Raw genomic sequence first — 20832 nt, 5'->3', positions numbered from 1 at the left:
ATGTAAGTTATATGGCATGAACAGCACAGTTTTCAAAACGTGTTTTTCAGCCCGAAATAAACGCGTTTTCTCAGCTCTTAGAATCGCAGTGTAACTGCCTGTCTCAGAAGAGCACAGTGAGTCAGCCCTTAACCCCAGTGTGCTGAAATTGTCAAAACGTGTTTTACAGCAGAAATAAACACGTTTTGGCAACTTTGGTCACCACCATGTAACTTATAGGGCAGGAACAGCACAGTTTTCAAAACGTGTTTTTCAGCCCGAAATAAACGCGTTTTCTCAGCCCTTAGAATCACAGTGTAACTGCCTGTCTCAGAAGAGCACACTGAGTCAGCCCTTAACCCCAGTGTGCTGAAATTGTCAAAACGTGTTTTACAGCAGAAATAAACACGTTTTGGCAACTTTGGTCAGCACCATGTAACTTATAGGGCAGGAACAGCACAGTTTTCAAAACGTGTTTTTCAGCCCGAAATAAACGCGTTTTCTCAGCCCTTAGAATCACAGTGTAACTGCCTGGCTCAGAAGAGCACACTGAGTCAGCCCTTAACCCCAGTGTGCTGAAATTGTCAAAACGTGTTTTTCAGCAGAAATAAACACGTTTTGGCAACTTTGGTCACCACCATGTAAGTTATAGGGCAGGAACAGCACAGTTTTCAAAACGTGTTTTTCAGCCCGAAATAAACGCGTTTTCTCAGCCCTTAGAATCACAGTGTAACTGCCTGGCTCAGAAGAGCAAACTGAGTCAGCCCTTAACCCCAGTGTGCTGAAATTGTCAAAACGTGTTTTTCAGCAGAAATAAACACGTTTTGGCAACTTTGGTCACCACCATGTAAGTTATAGGGCAGGAACAGCACAGTTTTCAAAACGTGTTATTCAGCCCGAAATAAACGCGTTTTCTCAGCCCTTAGAATCACAGTGTAACTGCCTGGCTCAGAAGAGCACACTGAGTCAGCCCTTAACCCCAGTGTGCTGAAATTGTCTAAACGTGTTTTACAGCAGAAATAAACACGTTTTGGCAACTTTGGTCACCACCATGTAAGTTATAGGGCAGGAACAGCACAGTTTTCAAAACGTGTTTTTCAGCCCGAAATAAACGCGTTTTCTCAGCCCTTAGAATCACAGTGTAAATGCCTGGCTCAGAAGAGCAAACTGAGTCAGCCCTTAACCCCAGTGTGCTGAAATTGTCAAAACGTGTTTTTCAGCAGAAATAAACACGTTTTGGCAACTTTGGTCACCACCATGTAAGTTATATGGCAGGAACAGCACAGTTTTCAAAACGTGTTTTTCAGCCCGAAATAAACGCGTTTTCTCAGCTCTTAGAATCGCAGTGTAACTGCCTGTCTCAGAAGAGCACACTGAGTCAGCCCTTAACCCCAGTGTGCTGAAATTGTCAAAACGTGTTTTACAGCAGAAATAAACACGTTTTGGCAACTTTGGTCAGCACCATGTAACTTATAGGGCAGGAACAGCACAGTTTTCAAAACGTGTTTTTCAGCCCGAAATAAACGCGTTTTCTCAGCCCTTAGAATCACAGTGTAACTGCCTGGCTCAGAAGAGCACACTGAGTCAGCCCTTAACCCCAGTGTGCTGAAATTGTCAAAACGTGTTTTTCAGCAGAAATAAACACGTTTTGGCAACTTTGGTCACCACCATGTAAGTTATAGGGCAGGAACAGCACAGTTTTCAAAACGTGTTTTTCAGCCCGAAATAAACGCGTTTTCTCAGCCCTTAGAATCACAGTGTAACTGCCTGGCTCAGAAGAGCAAACTGAGTCAGCCCTTAACCCCAGTGTGCTGAAATTGTCAAAACGTGTTTTTCAGCAGAAATAAACACGTTTTGGCAACTTTGGTCACCACCATGTAAGTTATAGGGCAGGAACAGCACAGTTTTCAAAACGTGTTTTTCAGCCCGAAATAAACGCGTTTTCTCAGCCCTTAGAATCACAGTGTAACTGCCTGGCTCAGAAGAGCACACTGAGTCAGCCCTTAACCCCAGTGTGCTGAAATTGTCTAAATGTGTTTTACAGCAGAAATAAACACGTTTTGGCAACTTTGGTCACCACCATGTAAGTTATAGGGCAGGAACAGCACAGTTTTCAAAACGTGTTTTTCAGCCCGAAATAAACGCGTTTTCTCAGCCCTTAGAATCACAGTGTAAATGCCTGGCTCAGAAGAGCAAACTGAGTCAGCCCTTAACCCCAGTGTGCTGAAATTGTCAAAACGTGTTTTTCAGCAGAAATAAACACGTTTTGGCAACTTTGGTCACCACCATGTAAGTTATATGGCAGGAACAGCACAGTTTTCAAAACGTGTTTTTCAGCCCGAAATAAACGCGTTTTCTCAGCTCTTAGAATCGCAGTGTAACTGCCTGTCTCAGAAGAGCACACTGAGTCAGCCCTTAACCCCAGTGTGCTGAAATTGTCAAAACGTGTTTTACAGCAGAAATAAACACGTTTTGGCAACTTTGGTCAGCACCATGTAACTTATAGGGCAGGAACAGCACAGTTTTCAAAACGTGTTTTTCAGCCCGAAATAAACGCGTTTTCTCAGCCCTTAGAATCACAGTGTAACTGCCTGGCTCAGAAGAGCACACTGAGTCAGCCCTTAACCCCAGTGTGCTGAAATTGTCAAAACGTGTTTTTCAGCAGAAATAAACACGTTTTGGCAACTTTGGTCACCACCATGTAAGTTATATGGCAGGAACAGCACAGTTTTCAAAACGTGTTTTTCAGCCCGAAATAAACGCGTTTTCTCAGCCCTTAGAATCACAGTGTAACTGCCTGTCTCAGAAGAACACAGTGAGTCAGCCCTTAACCCCAGTGTGCTGAAATTGTCAAAACGTGTTTTTCAGCAGAAATAAACACGTTTTGGCAACTTTGGTCACCACCAGGTAAGTTATATGGCAGGAACAGCACAGTTTTCAAAACGTGTTTTTCAGCACGAAATAAACGCGTTTTCTCTGCCCTTAGAATCACAGTGTAACTGCCTGTCTCATAAGAGCACAGTGAGTCAGCCCTTAACCCCAGTGTGCTGAAATTGTCAAAACGTGTTTTACAGCAGAAATAAACACGTTTTGGCAACTTTGGTCACCACCATGTAAGTTATAGGGCAGGAACAGCACAGTTTTCAAAACGTGTTTTTCAGCCCGAAATAAACGCGTTTTCTCAGCCCTTAGAATCACAGTGTAACTGCCTGGCTCAGAAGAGCAAACTGAGTCAGCCCTTAACCCCAGTGTGCTGAAATTGTCAAAACGTGTTTTTCAGCAGAAATAAACACGTTTTGGCAACTTTGGTCACCACCATGTAAGTTATAGGGCAGGAACAGCACAGTTTTCAAAACGTGTTTTTCAGCCCGAAATAAACGCGTTTTCTCAGCCCTTAGAATCACAGTGTAACTGCCTGGCTCAGAAGAGCAAACTGAGTCAGCCCTTAACCCCAGTGTGCTGAAATTGTCAAAACGTGTTTTTCAGCAGAAATAAACACGTTTTGGCAACTTTGGTCACCACCATGTAAGTTATAGGGCAGGAACAGCACAGTTTTCAAAACGTGTTTTTCAGCCCGAAATAAACGCGTTTTCTCAGCCCTTAGAATCACAGTGTAACTGCCTGGCTCAGAAGAGCACACTGAGTCAGCCCTTAACCCCAGTGTGCTGAAATTGTCAAAACGTGTTTTACAGCAGAAATAAACACGTTTTGGCAACTTTGGTCACCACCATGTAAGTTATAGGGCAGGAACAGCACAGTTTTCAAAACGTGTTTTTCAGCCCGAAATAAACGCGTTTTCTCAGGCCTTAGAATCACAGTGTAAATGCCTGGCTCAGAAGAGCAAACTGAGTCAGCCCTTAACCCCAGTGTGCTGAAATTGTCAAAACGTGTTTTTCAGCAGAAATAAACACGTTTTGGCAACTTTGGTCACCACCATGTAAGTTATAGGGCAGGAACAGCACAGTTTTCAAAACGTGTTTTTCAGCCCGAAATAAACGCGTTTTCTCAGCCCTTAGAATCACAGTGTAAATGCCTGGCTCAGAAGAGCAAACTGAGTCAGCCCTTAACCCCAGTGTGCTGAAATTGTCAAAACGTGTTTTTCAGCAGAAATAAACACGTTTTGGCAACTTTGGTCACCACCATGTAAGTTATAGGGCAGGAACAGCACAGTTTTCAAAACGTGTTTTTCAGCCCGAAATAAACGCGTTTTCTCAGCTCTTAGAATCGCAGTGTAACTGCCTGTCTCAGAAGAGCACACTGAGTCAGCCCTTAACCCCAGTGTGCTGAAATTGTCAAAACGTGTTTTTCAGCAGAAATAAACACGTTTTGGCAACTTTGGTCACCACCATGTAAGTTATAGGGCAGGAACAGCACAGTTTTCAAAACGTGTTTTTCAGCCCGAAATAAACGCGTTTTCTCAGCTCTTAGAATCGCAGTGTAACTGCCTGTCTCAGAAGAGCACACTGAGTCAGCCCTTAACCCCAGTGTGCTGAAATTGTCAAAACGTGTTTTTCAGCAGAAATAAACACGTTTTGGCAACTTTGGTCACCACCATGTAAGTTATAGGGCATAAACAGCACAGTTTTCAAAACGTGTTTTTCAGCCCGAAATAAACGCGTTTTCTCAGCCCTTAGAATCACAGTGTAACTGCCTGGCTCAGAAGAGCAAACTGAGTCAGCCCTTAACCCCAGTGTGCTGAAATTGTCAAAACGTGTTTTTCAGCAGAAATAAACACGTTTTGGCAACTTTGGTCACCACCATGTAAGTTATAGGGCAGGAACAGCACAATTTTCAAAACGTGTTTTTCAGCCCGAAATAAACGCGTTTTCTCAGCTCTTAGAATCGCAGTGTAACTGCCTGTCTCAGAAGAGCACACTGAGTCAGCCCTTAACCCCAGTGTGCTGAAATTGTCAAAACGTGTTTTACAGCAGAAATAAACACGTTTTGGCAACTTTGGTCAGCACCATGTAACTTATAGGGCAGGAACAGCACAGTTTTCAAAACGTGTTTTTCAGCCCGAAATAAACGCGTTTTCTCAGCCCTTAGAATCACAGTGTATCTGCCTGTCTCAGAAGAGCACAGTGAGTCAGCCCTTAACCCCAGTGTGCTGAAATTGTCAAAACGTGTTTTTCAGCAGAAATAAACACGTTTTGGCAACTTTGGTCACCACCATGTAAGTTATATGGCAGGAACAGCACAGTTTTCAAAACGTGTTTTTCAGCCCGAAATAAACGCGTTTTCTCAGCTCTTAGAATCGCAGTGTAACTGCCTGTCTCAGAAGAGCACAGTGAGTCAGCCCTTAACCCCAGTGTGCTGAAATTGTCAAAACGTGTTTTACAGCAGAAATAAACACGTTTTGGCAACTTTGGTCACCACCATGTAAGTTATATGGCATGAACAGCACAGTTTTCAAAACGTGTTTTTCAGCCCGAAATAAACGCGTTTTCTCAGCTCTTAGAATCGCAGTGTAACTGCCTGTCTCAGAAGAGCACAGTGAGTCAGCCCTTAACCCCAGTGTGCTGAAATTGTCAAAACGTGTTTTACAGCAGAAATAAACACGTTTTGGCAACTTTGGTCACCACCATGTAACTTATAGGGCAGGAACAGCACAGTTTTCAAAACGTGTTTTTCAGCCCGAAATAAACGCGTTTTCTCAGCCCTTAGAATCACAGTGTAACTGCCTGTCTCAGAAGAGCACACTGAGTCAGCCCTTAACCCCAGTGTGCTGAAATTGTCAAAACGTGTTTTTCAGCAGAAATAAACACGTTTTGGCAACTTTGGTCACCACCATGTAAGTTATAGGGCAGGAACAGCACAGTTTTCAAAACGTGTTTTTCAGCCCGAAATAAACGCGTTTTCTCAGCCCTTAGAATCACAGTGTAACTGCCTGGCTCAGAAGAGCACACTGAGTCAGCCCTTAACCCCAGTGTGCTGAAATTGTCTAAACGTGTTTTACAGCAGAAATAAACACGTTTTGGCAACTTTGGTCACCACCATGTAAGTTATAGGGCAGGAACAGCACAGTTTTCAAAACGTGTTTTTCAGCCCGAAATAAACGCGTTTTCTCAGCCCTTAGAATCACAGTGTAAATGCCTGGCTCAGAAGAGCAAACTGAGTCAGCCCTTAACCCCAGTGTGCTGAAATTGTCAAAACGTGTTTTTCAGCAGAAATAAACACGTTTTGGCAACTTTGGTCACCACCATGTAAGTTATATGGCAGGAACAGCACAGTTTTCAAAACGTGTTTTTCAGCCCGAAATAAACGCGTTTTCTCAGCTCTTAGAATCGCAGTGTAACTGCCTGTCTCAGAAGAGCACACTGAGTCAGCCCTTAACCCCAGTGTGCTGAAATTGTCAAAACGTGTTTTACAGCAGAAATAAACACGTTTTGGCAACTTTGGTCAGCACCATGTAACTTATAGGGCAGGAACAGCACAGTTTTCAAAACGTGTTTTTCAGCCCGAAATAAACGCGTTTTCTCAGCCCTTAGAATCACAGTGTAACTGCCTGGCTCAGAAGAGCACACTGAGTCAGCCCTTAACCCCAGTGTGCTGAAATTGTCAAAACGTGTTTTTCAGCAGAAATAAACACGTTTTGGCAACTTTGGTCACCACCATGTAAGTTATATGGCAGGAACAGCACAGTTTTCAAAACGTGTTTTTCAGCCCGAAATAAACGCGTTTTCTCAGCCCTTAGAATCACAGTGTAACTGCCTGTCTCAGAAGAGCACAGTGAGTCAGCCCTTAACCCCAGTGTGCTGAAATTGTCAAAACGTGTTTTTCAGCAGAAATAAACACGTTTTGGCAACTTTGGTCACCACCAGGTAAGTTATATGGCAGGAACAGCACAGTTTTCAAAACGTGTTTTTCAGCACGAAATAAACGCGTTTTCTCTGCCCTTAGAATCACAGTGTAACTGCCTGTCTCATAAGAGCACAGTGAGTCAGCCCTTAACCCCAGTGTGCTGAAATTGTCAAAACGTGTTTTACAGCAGAAATAAACACGTTTTGGCAACTTTGGTCACCACCATGTAAGTTATAGGGCAGGAACAGCACAGTTTTCAAAACGTGTTTTTCAGCCCGAAATAAACGCGTTTTCTCAGCCCTTAGAATCACAGTGTAACTGCCTGGCTCAGAAGAGCAAACTGAGTCAGCCCTTAACCCCAGTGTGCTGAAATTGTCAAAACGTGTTTTTCAGCAGAAATAAACACGTTTTGGCAACTTTGGTCACCACCATGTAAGTTATAGGGCAGGAACAGCACAGTTTTCAAAACGTGTTTTTCAGCCCGAAATAAACGCGTTTTCTCAGCCCTTAGAATCACAGTGTAACTGCCTGGCTCAGAAGAGCAAACTGAGTCAGCCCTTAACCCCAGTGTGCTGAAATTGTCAAAACGTGTTTTTCAGCAGAAATAAACACGTTTTGGCAACTTTGGTCACCACCATGTAAGTTATAGGGCAGGAACAGCACAGTTTTCAAAACGTGTTTTTCAGCCCGAAATAAACGCGTTTTCTCAGCCCTTAGAATCACAGTGTAACTGCCTGGCTCAGAAGAGCACACTGAGTCAGCCCTTAACCCCAGTGTGCTGAAATTGTCAAAACGTGTTTTACAGCAGAAATAAACACGTTTTGGCAACTTTGGTCACCACCATGTAAGTTATAGGGCAGGAACAGCACAGTTTTCAAAACGTGTTTTTCAGCCCGAAATAAACGCGTTTTCTCAGGCCTTAGAATCACAGTGTAAATGCCTGGCTCAGAAGAGCAAACTGAGTCAGCCCTTAACCCCAGTGTGCTGAAATTGTCAAAACGTGTTTTTCAGCAGAAATAAACACGTTTTGGCAACTTTGGTCACCACCATGTAAGTTATAGGGCAGGAACAGCACAGTTTTCAAAACGTGTTTTTCAGCCCGAAATAAACGCGTTTTCTCAGCCCTTAGAATCACAGTGTAAATGCCTGGCTCAGAAGAGCAAACTGAGTCAGCCCTTAACCCCAGTGTGCTGAAATTGTCAAAACGTGTTTTTCAGCAGAAATAAACACGTTTTGGCAACTTTGGTCACCACCATGTAAGTTATAGGGCAGGAACAGCACAGTTTTCAAAACGTGTTTTTCAGCCCGAAATAAACGCGTTTTCTCAGCTCTTAGAATCGCAGTGTAACTGCCTGTCTCAGAAGAGCACACTGAGTCAGCCCTTAACCCCAGTGTGCTGAAATTGTCAAAACGTGTTTTTCAGCAGAAATAAACACGTTTTGGCAACTTTGGTCACCACCATGTAAGTTATAGGGCAGGAACAGCACAGTTTTCAAAACGTGTTTTTCAGCCCGAAATAAACGCGTTTTCTCAGCTCTTAGAATCGCAGTGTAACTGCCTGTCTCAGAAGAGCACACTGAGTCAGCCCTTAACCCCAGTGTGCTGAAATTGTCAAAACGTGTTTTTCAGCAGAAATAAACACGTTTTGGCAACTTTGGTCACCACCATGTAAGTTATAGGGCAGGAACAGCACAGTTTTCAAAACGTGTTTTTCAGCCCGAAATAAACGCGTTTTCTCAACTCTTAGAATCGCAGTGTAACTGCCTGTCTCAGAAGAGCACACTGAGTCAGCCCTTAACCCCAGTGTGCTGAAATTGTCAAAACGTGTTTTTCAGCAGAAATAAACACGTTTTGGCAACTTTGGTCACCACCATGTAAGTTATAGGGCATAAACAGCACAGTTTTCAAAACGTGTTTTTCAGCCCGAAATAAACGCGTTTTCTCAGCCCTTAGAATCACAGTGTAACTGCCTGGCTCAGAAGAGCAAACTGAGTCAGCCCTTAACCCCAGTGTGCTGAAATTGTCAAAACGTGTTTTTCAGCAGAAATAAACACGTTTTGGCAACTTTGGTCACCACCATGTAAGTTATAGGGCAGGAACAGCACAGTTTTCAAAACGTGTTTTTCAGCCCGAAATAAACGCGTTTTCTCAGCTCTTAGAATCGCAGTGTAACTGCCTGTCTCAGAAGAGCACACTGAGTCAGCCCTTAACCCCAGTGTGCTGAAATTGTCAAAACGTGTTTTACAGCAGAAATAAACACGTTTTGGCAACTTTGGTCAGCACCATGTAACTTATAGGGCAGGAACAGCACAGTTTTCAAAACGTGTTTTTCAGCCCGAAATAAACGCGTTTTCTCAGCCCTTAGAATCACAGTGTAACTGCCTGGCTCAGAAGAGCACACTGAGTCAGCCCTTAACCCCAGTGTGCTGAAATTGTCAAAACGTGTTTTTCAGCAGAAATAAACACGTTTTGGCAACTTTGGTCACCACCATGTAAGTTATATGGCAGGAACAGCACAGTTTTCAAAACGTGTTTTTCAGCCCGAAATAAACGCGTTTTCTCAGCCCTTAGAATCACAGTGTAACTGCCTGTCTCAGAAGAGCACAGTGAGTCAGCCCTTAACCCCAGTGTGCTGAAATTGTCAAAACGTGTTTTTCAGCAGAAATAAACACGTTTTGGCAACTTTGGTCACCACCAGGTAAGTTATATGGCAGGAACAGCACAGTTTTCAAAACGTGTTTTTCAGCACGAAATAAACGCGTTTTCTCTGCCCTTAGAATCAAAGTGTAACTGCCTGTCTCAGAAGAGCACAGTGAGTCAGCCCTTAACCCCAGTGTGCTGAAATTGTCAAAACGTGTTTTTCAGCAGAAATAAACACGTTTTGGCAACTTTGGTCACCACCAGGTAAGTTATATGGCAGGAACAGCACAGTTTTCAAAACGTGTTTTTCAGCCCGAAATAAACGCGTTTTCTCAGCTCTTAGAATCGCAGTGTAACTGCCTGTCTCAGAAGAGCACACTGAGTCAGCCCTTAACCCCAGTGTGCTGAAATTGTCAAAACGTGTTTTACAGCAGAAATAAACACGTTTTGGCAACTTTGGTCAGCACCATGTAACTTATAGGGCAGGAACAGCACAGTTTTCAAAACGTGTTTTTCAGCCCGAAATAAACGCGTTTTCTCAGCCCTTAGAATCACAGTGTATCTGCCTGTCTCAGAAGAGCACAGTGAGTCAGCCCTTAACCCCAGTGTGCTGAAATTGTCAAAACGTGTTTTTCAGCAGAAATAAACACGTTTTGGCAACTTTGGTCACCACCATGTAAGTTATATGGCAGGAACAGCACAGTTTTCAAAACGTGTTTTTCAGCCCGAAATAAACGCGTTTTCTCAGCTCTTAGAATCGCAGTGTAACTGCCTGTCTCAGAAGAGCACAGTGAGTCAGCCCTTAACCCCAGTGTGCTGAAATTGTCAAAACGTGTTTTACAGCAGAAATAAACACGTTTTGGCAACTTTGGTCACCACCATGTAAGTTATATGGCATGAACAGCACAGTTTTCAAAACGTGTTTTTCAGCCCGAAATAAACGCGTTTTCTCAGCTCTTAGAATCGCAGTGTAACTGCCTGTCTCAGAAGAGCACAGTGAGTCAGCCCTTAACCCCAGTGTGCTGAAATTGTCAAAACGTGTTTTACAGCAGAAATAAACACGTTTTGGCAACTTTGGTCACCACCATGTAACTTATAGGGCAGGAACAGCACAGTTTTCAAAACGTGTTTTTCAGCCCGAAATAAACGCGTTTTCTCAGCCCTTAGAATCACAGTGTAACTGCCTGTCTCAGAAGAGCACACTGAGTCAGCCCTTAACCCCAGTGTGCTGAAATTGTCAAAACGTGTTTTACAGCAGAAATAAACACGTTTTGGCAACTTTGGTCAGCACCATGTAACTTATAGGGCAGGAACAGCACAGTTTTCAAAACGTGTTTTTCAGCCCGAAATAAACGCGTTTTCTCAGCCCTTAGAATCACAGTGTAACTGCCTGGCTCAGAAGAGCACACTGAGTCAGCCCTTAACCCCAGTGTGCTGAAATTGTCAAAACGTGTTTTTCAGCAGAAATAAACACGTTTTGGCAACTTTGGTCACCACCATGTAAGTTATAGGGCAGGAACAGCACAGTTTTCAAAACGTGTTTTTCAGCCCGAAATAAACGCGTTTTCTCAGCCCTTAGAATCACAGTGTAACTGCCTGGCTCAGAAGAGCAAACTGAGTCAGCCCTTAACCCCAGTGTGCTGAAATTGTCAAAACGTGTTTTTCAGCAGAAATAAACACGTTTTGGCAACTTTGGTCACCACCATGTAAGTTATAGGGCAGGAACAGCACAGTTTTCAAAACGTGTTTTTCAGCCCGAAATAAACGCGTTTTCTCAGCCCTTAGAATCACAGTGTAAATGCCTGGCTCAGAAGAGCAAACTGAGTCAGCCCTTAACCCCAGTGTGCTGAAATTGTCAAAACGTGTTTTTCAGCAGAAATAAACACGTTTTGGCAACTTTGGTCACCACCATGTAAGTTATATGGCAGGAACAGCACAGTTTTCAAAACGTGTTTTTCAGCCCGAAATAAACGCGTTTTCTCAGCTCTTAGAATCGCAGTGTAACTGCCTGTCTCAGAAGAGCACACTGAGTCAGCCCTTAACCCCAGTGTGCTGAAATTGTCAAAACGTGTTTTTCAGCAGAAATAAACACGTTTTGGCAACTTTGGTCACCACCATGTAAGTTATATGGCAGGAACAGCACAGTTTTCAAAACGTGTTTTTCAGCCCGAAATAAACGCGTTTTCTCAGCCCTTAGAATCACAGTGTAACTGCCTGTCTCAGAAGAGCACAGTGAGTCAGCCCTTAACCCCAGTGTGCTGAAATTGTCAAAACGTGTTTTTCAGCAGAAATAAACACGTTTTGGCAACTTTGGTCACCACCAGGTAAGTTATATGGCAGGAACAGCACAGTTTTCAAAACTTGTTTTTCAGCACGAAATAAACGCGTTTTCTCTGCCCTTAGAATCACAGTGTAACTGCCTGTCTCAGAAGAGCACAGTGAGTCAGCCCTTAACCCCAGTGTGCTGAAATTGTCAAAACGTGTTTTTCAGCAGAAATAAACACCTTTTGGCAACTTTGGTCACCACCAGGTAAGTTATATGGCAGGAACAGCACAGTTTTCAAAACGTGTTTTTCAGCCCGAAATAAACGCGTTTTCTCAGCTCTTAGAATCGCAGTGTAACTGCCTGTCTCAGAAAAGCACACTGAGTCAGCCCTTAACCCCAGTGTGCTGAAATTGTCAAAACGTGTTTTTCAGCAGAAATAAACACGTTTTGGCAACTTTGGTCACCACCATGTAAGTTATAGGGCAGGAACAGCACAGTTTTCAAAACGTGTTTTTCAGCCCGAAATAAACGCGTTTTCTCAGCCCTTAGAATCACAGTGTAAATGCCTGGCTCAGAAGAGCAAACTGAGTCAGCCCTTAACCCCAGTGTGCTGAAATTGTCAAAACGTGTTTTTCAGCAGAAATAAACACGTTTTGGCAACTTTGGTCACCACCATGTAAGTTATATGGCAGGAACAGCACAGTTTTCAAAACGTGTTTTTCAGCCCGAAATAAACGCGTTTTCTCAGCTCTTAGAATCGCAGTGTAACTGCCTGTCTCAGAAGAGCACACTGAGTCAGCCCTTAACCCCAGTGTGCTGAAATTGTCAAAACGTGTTTTTCAGCAGAAATAAACACGTTTTGGCAACTTTGGTCACCACCATGTAAGTTATATGGCAGGAACAGCACAGTTTTCAAAACGTGTTTTTCAGCCCGAAATAAACGCGTTTTCTCAGCCCTTAGAATCACAGTGTAACTGCCTGTCTCAGAAGAGCACAGTGAGTCAGCCCTTAACCCCAGTGTGCTGAAATTGTCAAAACGTGTTTTTCAGCAGAAATAAACACGTTTTGGCAACTTTGGTCACCACCAGGTAAGTTATATGGCAGGAACAGCACAGTTTTCAAAACTTGTTTTTCAGCACGAAATAAACGCGTTTTCTCTGCCCTTAGAATCACAGTGTAACTGCCTGTCTCAGAAGAGCACAGTGAGTCAGCCCTTAACCCCAGTGTGCTGAAATTGTCAAAACGTGTTTTTCAGCAGAAATAAACACCTTTTGGCAACTTTGGTCACCACCAGGTAAGTTATATGGCAGGAACAGCACAGTTTTCAAAACGTGTTTTTCAGCCCGAAATAAACGCGTTTTCTCAGCTCTTAGAATCGCAGTGTAACTGCCTGTCTCAGAAAAGCACACTGAGTCAGCCCTTAACCCCAGTGTGCTGAAATTGTCAAAACGTGTTTTACAGCAGAAATAAACACGTTTTGGCAACTTTGGTCAGCACCATGTAACTTATAGGGCAGGAACAGCACAGTTTTCAAAACGTGTTTTTCAGCCCGAAATAAACGCGTTTTCTCAGCCCTTAGAATCACAGTGTAACTGCCTGTCTCAGAAGAGCACAGTGAGTCAGCCCTTAACCCCAGTGTGCTGAAATTGTCAAAACGTGTTTTTCAGCAGAAATAAACACGTTTTGGCAACTTTGGTCACCACCATGTAAGTTATATGGCAGGAACAGCACAGTTTTCAAAACGTGTTTTTCAGCCCGAAATAAACGCGTTATCTCAGCTCTTAGAATCGCAGTGTAACTGCCTGTCTCAGAAGAGCACAGTGAGTCAGCCCTTAACCCCAGTGTGCTGAAATTGTCAAAACGTGTTTTACAGCAGAAATAAACACGTTTTGGCAACTTTGGTCACCACCATGTAAGTTATATGGCATGAACAGCACAGTTTTCAAAACGTGTTTTTCAGCCCGAAATAAACGCGTTTTCTCAGCTCTTAGAATCGCAGTGTAACTGCCTGTCTCAGAAGAGCACAGTGAGTCAGCCCTTAACCCCAGTGTGCTGAAATTGTCAAAACGTGTTTTACAGCAGAAATAAACACGTTTTGGCAACTTTGGTCACCAACATGTAACTTATAGGGCAGGAACAGCACAGTTTTCAAAACGTGTTTTTCAGCCCGAAATAAACGCGTTTTCTCAGCCCTTAGAATCACAGTGTAACTGCCTGTCTCAGAAGAGCACACTGAGTCAGCCCTTAACCCCAGTGTGCTGAAATTGTCAAAACGTGTTTTACAGCAGAAATAAACACGTTTTGGCAACTTTGGTCACCACCATGTAAGTTATAGGGCAGGAACAGCACAGTTTTCAAAACGTGTTTTTCAGCCCGAAATAAACGCGTTTTCTCAGCCCTTAGAATCACAGTGTAACTGCCTGGCTCAGAAGAGCAAACTGAGTCAGCCCTTAACCCCAGTGTGCTGAAATTGTCAAAACGTGTTTTTCAGCAGAAATAAACACGTTTTGGCAACTTTGGTCACCACCATGTAAGTTATATGGCAGGAACAGCACAGTTTTCAAAACGTGTTTTTCAGCCCGAAATAAACGCGTTTTCTCAGCCCTTAGAATCACAGTGTAACTGCCTGTCTCAGAAGAGCACAGTGAGTCAGCCCTTAACCCCAGTGTGCTGAAATTGTCAAAACGTGTTTTTCAGCAGAAATAAACACGTTTTGGCAACTTTGGTCACCACCAGGTAAGTTATATGGCAGGAACAGCACAGTTTTCAAAACGTGTTTTTCAGCCCCAAATAAACGCGTTTTCTCTGCCCTTAGAATCACAGTGTAACTGCCTGTCTCAGAAGAGCACAGTGAGTCAGCCCTTAACCCCAGTGTGCTGAAATTGTCAAAACGTGTTTTTCAGCAGAAATAAACACGTTTTGGCAACTTTGGTCACCACCAGGTAAGTTATATGGCAGGAACAGCACAGTTTTCAAAACGTGTTTTTCAGCTCGAAATAAACGCGTTTTCTCAGCCCTTAGAATCACAGTGTAACTGCCTGGCTCAGAAGAGCACACTGAGTCAGCCCTTAACCCCAGTGTGCTGAAATTGTCAAAACGTGTTTTTCAGCAGAAATAAACACGTTTTGGCAACTTTGGTCACCACCATGTAAGTTATAGGGCAGGAACAGCACAGTTTTCAAAACGTGTTTTTCAGCCCGAAATAAACGCGTTTTCTCAGCCCTTAGAATCACAGTGTAACTGCCTGGCTCAGAAGAGCACACTGAGTCAGCCCTTAACCCCAGTGTGCTGAAATTGTCTAAACGTGTTTTACAGCAGAAATAAACACGTTTTGGCAACTTTGGTCACCACCATGTAAGTTATAGGGCAGGAACAGCACAGTTTTCAAAACGTGTTTTTCAGCCCGAAATAAACGCGTTTTCTCAGCTCTTAGAATCGCAGTGTAACTGCCTGTCTCAGAAGAGCACACTGAGTCAGCCCTTAACCCCAGTGTGCTGAAATTGTCAAAACGTGTTTTACAGCAGAAATAAACACGTTTTGGCAACTTTGGTCAGCACCATGTAACTTATAGGGCAGGAACAGCACAGTTTTCAAAACGTGTTTTTCAGCCCGAAATAAACGCGTTTTCTCAGCCCTTAGAATCACAGTGTAACTGCCTGGCTCAGAAGAGCACACTGAGTCAGCCCTTAACCCCAGTGTGCTGAAATTGTCAAAACGTGTTTTTCAGCAGAAATAAACACGTTTTGGCAACTTTGGTCACCACCATGTAAGTTATATGGCAGGAACAGCACAGTTTTCAAAACGTGTTTTTCAGCCCGAAATAAACGCGTTTTCTCAGCCCTTAGAATCACAGTGTAACTGCCTGTCTCAGAAGAGCACAGTGAGTCAGCCCTTAACCCCAGTGTGCTGAAATTGTCAAAACGTGTTTTTCAGCAGAAATAAACACGTTTTGGCAACTTTGGTCACCACCAGGTAAGTTATATGGCAGGAACAGCACAGTTTTCAAAACGTGTTTTTCAGCACGAAATAAACGCGTTTTCTCAGCCCTTAGAATCACAGTGTATCTGCCTGTCTCAGAAGAGCACAGTGAGTCAGCCCTTAACCCCAGTGTGCTGAAATTGTCAAAACGTGTTTTTCAGCAGAAATAAACACGTTTTGGCAACTTTGGTCACCACCAGGTAAGTTATATGGCAGGAACAGCACAGTTTTCAAAACGTGTTTTTCAGCCCGAAATAAACGCGTTTTCTCAGCTCTTAGAATCGCAGTGTAACTGCCTGTCTCAGAAGAGCACAGTGAGTCAGCCCTTAACCCCAGTGTGCTGAAATTGTCAAAACGTGTTTTACAGCAGAAATAAACACGTTTTGGCAACTTTGGTCACCACCATGTAAGTTATATGGCATGAACAGCACAGTTTTCAAAACGTGTTTTTCAGCCCGAAATAAACGCGTTTTCTCAGCTCTTAGATTCGCAGTGTAACTGCCTGTCTCAGAAGAGCACAGTGAGTCAGCCCTTAACCCCAGTGTGCTGAAATTGTCAAAACGTGTTTTACAGCAGAAATAAACACGTTTTGGCAACTTTGGTCACCACCATGTAACTTATAGGGCAGGAACAGCACAGTTTTCAAAACGTGTTTTTCAGCCCGAAATAAACGCATTTTCTCAGCCCTTAGAATCACAGTGTAACTGCCTGTCTCAGAAGAGCACACTGAGTCAGCCCTTAACCCCAGTGTGCTGAAATTGTCAAAACGTGTTTTACAGCAGAAATAAACACGTTTTGGCAACTTTGGTCAGCACCATGTAACTTATAGGGCAGGAACAGCACAGTTTTCAAAACGTGTTTTTCAGCCCGAAATAAACGCGTTTTCTCAGCCCTTAGAATCACAGTGTAACTGCCTGGCTCAGAAGAGCAAACTGAGTCAGCCCTTAACCCCAGTGTGCTGAAATTGTCAAAACGTGTTTTTCAGCAGAAATAAACACGTTTTGGCAACTTTGGTCACCACCATGTAAGTTATATGGCAGGAACAGCACAGTTTTCAAAACGTGTTTTTCAGCCCGAAATAAACGCGTTTTCTCAGCCCTTAGAATCACAGTGTAACTGCCTGTCTCAGAAGAGCACAGTGAGTCAGCCCTTAACCCCAGTGTGCTGAAATTGTCAAAACGTGTTTTTCAGCAGAAATAAACACGTTTTGGCAACTTTGGTCACCACCAGGTAAGTTATATGGCAGGAACAGCACAGTTTTCAAAACGTGTTTTTCAGCCCGAAATAAACGCGTTTTCTCTGCCCTTAGAATCACAGTGTAACTGCCTGTCTCAGAAGAGCACAGTGAGTCAGCCCTTAACCCCAGTGTGCTGAAATTGTCAAAACGTGTTTTTCAGCAGAAATAAACACGTTTTGGCAACTTTGGTCACCACCATGTAAGTTATATGGCAGGAACAGCACAGTTTTCAAAACGTGTTTTTCAGCTCGAAATAAACGCGTTTTCTCAGCCCTTAGAATCACAGTGTAACTGCCTGGCTCAGAAGAGCACACTGAGTCAGCCCTTAACCCCAGTGTGCTGAAATTGTCAAAACGTGTTTTACAGCAGAAATAAACACGTTTTGGCAACTTTGGTCACCACCATGTAAGTTATAGGGCAGGAACAGCACAGTTTTCAAAACGTGTTTTTCAGCCCGAAATAAACGCGTTTTCTCAGCCCTTAGAATCACAGTGTAACTGCCTGGCTCAGAAGAGCAAACTGAGTCAGCCCTTAACCCCAGTGTGCTGAAATTGTCAAAACGTGTTTTTCAGCAGAAATAAACACGTTTTGGCAACTTTGGTCACCACCATGTAAGTTATAGGGCAGGAACAGCACAGTTTTCAAAACGTGTTTTTCAGCCCGAAATAAACGCGTTTTCTCAGCCCTTAGAATCACAGTGTAACTGCCTGGCTCAGAAGAGCAAACTGAGTCAGCCCTTAACCCCAGTGTGCTGAAATTGTCAAAACGTGTTTTTCAGCAGAAATAAACACGTTTTGGCAACTTTGGTCACCACCAGGTAAGTTATAGGGCAGGAACAGCACAGTTTTCAAAACGTGTTTTTCAGCCCGAAATAAACGCGTTTTCTCAGCCCTTAGAATCACAGTGTAACTGCCTGGCTCAGAAGAGCACACTGAGTCAGCCCTTAACCCCAGTGTGCTGAAATTGTCTAAACGTGTTTTACAGCAGAAATAAACACGTTTTGGCAACTTTGGTCACCACCATGTAAGTTATAGGGCAGGAACAGCACAGTTTTCAAAACGTGTTTTTCAGCCCGAAATAAACGCGTTTTCTCAGCCCTTAGAATCACAGTGTAAATGCCTGGCTCAGAAGAGCAAACTGAGTCAGCCCTTAACCCCAGTGTGCTGAAATTGTCAAAACGTGTTTTTCAGCAGAAATAAACACGTTTTGGCAACTTTGGTCACCACCATGTAAGTTATATGGCAGGAACAGCACAGTTTTCAAAACGTGTTTTTCAGCCCGAAATAAACGCGTTTTCTCAGCTCTTAGAATCGCAGTGTAACTGCCTGTCTCAGAAGAGCACACTGAGTCAGCCCTTAACCCCAGTGTGCTGAAATTGTCAAAACGTGTTTTACAGCAGAAATAAACACGTTTTGGCAACTTTGGTCAGCACCATGTAACTTATAGGGCAGGAACAGCACAGTTTTCAAAACGTGTTTTTCAGCCCGAAATAAACGCGTTTTCTCAGCCCTTAGAATCACAGTGTAACTGCCTGGCTCAGAAGAGCACACTGAGTCAGCCCTTAACCCCAGTGTGCTGAAATTGTCAAAACGTGTTTTTCAGCAGAAATAAACACGTTTTGGCAACTTTGGTCACCACCATGTAAGTTATATGGCAGGAACAGCACAGTTTTCAAAACGTGTTTTTCAGCCCGAAATAAACGCGTTTTCTCAGCCCTTAGAATCACAGTGTTACTGCCTGTCTCAGAAGAGCACAGTGAGTCAGCCCTTAACCCCAGTGTGCTGAAATTGTCAAAACGTGTTTTTCAGCAGAAATAAACACGTTTTGGCAACTTTGGTCACCACCAGGTAAGTTATATGGCAGGAACAGCACAGTTTTCAAAACGTGTTTTTCAGCCCGAAATAAACGCGTTTTCTCTGCCCTTAGAATCACAGTGTAACTGCCTGTCTCAGAAGAGCACAGTGAGTCAGCCCTTAACCCCAGTGTGCTGAAATTGTCAAAACGTGTTTTTCAGCAGAAATAAACACGTTTTGGCAACTTTGGTCACCACCAGGTAAGTTATATGGCAGGAACAGCACAGTTTTCAAAACGTGTTTTTCAGCCCGAAATAAACGCGTTTTCTCAGCTCTTAGAATCGCAGTGTAACAGCCTGTCTCAGAAGAGCACACTGAGTCAGCCCTTAACCCCAGTGTGCTGAAATTGTCAAAACGTGTTTTACAGCAAAAATAAACACGTTTTGGCAACTTTGGTCAGCACCATGTAACTTATAGGGCAGGAACAGCACAGTTTTCAAAACGTGTTTTTCAGCCCGAAATAAACGCGTTTTCTCAGCCCTTAGAATCACAGTGTAACTGCCTGTCTCAGAAGAGCACAGTGAGTCAGCCCTTAACCCCAGTGTGCTGAAATTGTCAAAACGTGTTTTTCAGCAGAAATAAACACGTTTTGGCAACTTTGGTCACCACCATGTAAGTTATATGGCAGGAACAGCACAGTTTTCAAAACGTGTTTTTCAGCCCGAAATAAACGCGTTTTCTCAGCTCTTAGAATCGCAGTGTAACTGCCTGTCTCAGAAGAGCACAGTGAGTCAGCCCTTAACCCTAGTGTGCTGAAATTGTCAAAACGTGTTTTACAGCAGAAATAAACACGTTTTGGCAACTTTGGTCACCACCATGTAAGTTATATGGCATGAACAGCACAGTTTTCAAAACGTGTTTTTCAGCCCGAAATAAACGCGTTTTCTCAGCTCTTAGAATCGCAGTGTAACTGCCTGTCTCAGAAGAGCACAGTGAGTCAGTCCTTAACCCCAGTGTGCTGAAATTGTCAAAACGTGTTTTACAGCAGAAATAAACACGTTTTGGCAACTTTGGTCACCACCATGTAACTTATAGGGCAGGAACAGCACAGTTTTCAAAACGTGTTTTTCAGCCCGAAATAAACGCGTTTTCTCAGCCCTTAGAATCACAGTGTAACTGCCTGGCTCAGAAGAGCACACTGAGTCAGCCCTTAACCCCAGTGTGCTGAAATTGTCAAAACGTGTTTTTCAGCAGAAATAAACACGTTTTGGCAACTTTGGTCACCACCATGTAAGTTATAGGGCAGGAACAGCACAGTTTTCAAAACGTGTTTTTCAGCCCGAAATAAACGCGTTTTCTCAGCTCTTAGAATCGCAGTGTAACTGCCTGTCTCAGAAGAGCACACTGAGTCAGCCCTTAACCCCAGTGTGCTGAAATTGTCAAAACGTGTTTTACAGCAGAAATAAACACGTTTTGGCAACTTTGGTCAGCACCATGTAACTTATAGGGCAGGAACAGCACAGTTTTCAAAACGTGTTTTTCAGCCCGAAATAAACGCGTTTTCTCAGCCCTTAGAATCACAGTGTAACTGCCTGGCTCAGAAGAGCAAACTGAGTCAGCCCTTAACCCCAGTGTGCTGAAATTGTCAAAACGTGTTTTTCAGCAGAAATAAACACGTTTTGGCAACTTTGGTCACCACCATGTAAGTTATAGGGCAGGAACAGCACAGTTTTCAAAACGTGTTTTTCAGCCCGAAATAAACGCGTTTTCTCAGCCCTTAGAATCACAGTGTAACTGCCTGGCTCAGAAGAGCACACTGAGTCAGCCCTTAACCCCAGTGTGCTGAAATTGTCTAAACGTGTTTTACAGCAGAAATAAACACGTTTTGGCAACTTTGGTCACCACCATGTAAGTTATAGGGCAGGAACAGCACAGTTTTCAAAACGTGTTTTTCAGCCCGAAATAAACGCGTTTTCTCAGCCCTTAGAATCACAGTGTAAATGCCTGGCTCAGAAGAGCAAACTGAGTCAGCCCTTAACCCCAGTGTGCTGAAATTGTCAAAACGTGTTTTTCAGCAGAAATAAACACGTTTTGGCAACTTTGGTCACCACCATGTAAGTTATATGGCAGGAACAGCA

This window comes from Atractosteus spatula, assembly GCF_055471065.1.
Source record: "Atractosteus spatula isolate fAtrSpa1 chromosome 3 unlocalized genomic scaffold, fAtrSpa1.hap1 SUPER_3_unloc_1, whole genome shotgun sequence".
In the NCBI taxonomy this organism is placed as follows: Eukaryota; Metazoa; Chordata; class Actinopteri; order Semionotiformes; family Lepisosteidae; genus Atractosteus; species Atractosteus spatula.
The sequence above is the reverse complement of the archived record's forward strand: the minus strand, read 5'-3'. Positions refer to the sequence as shown.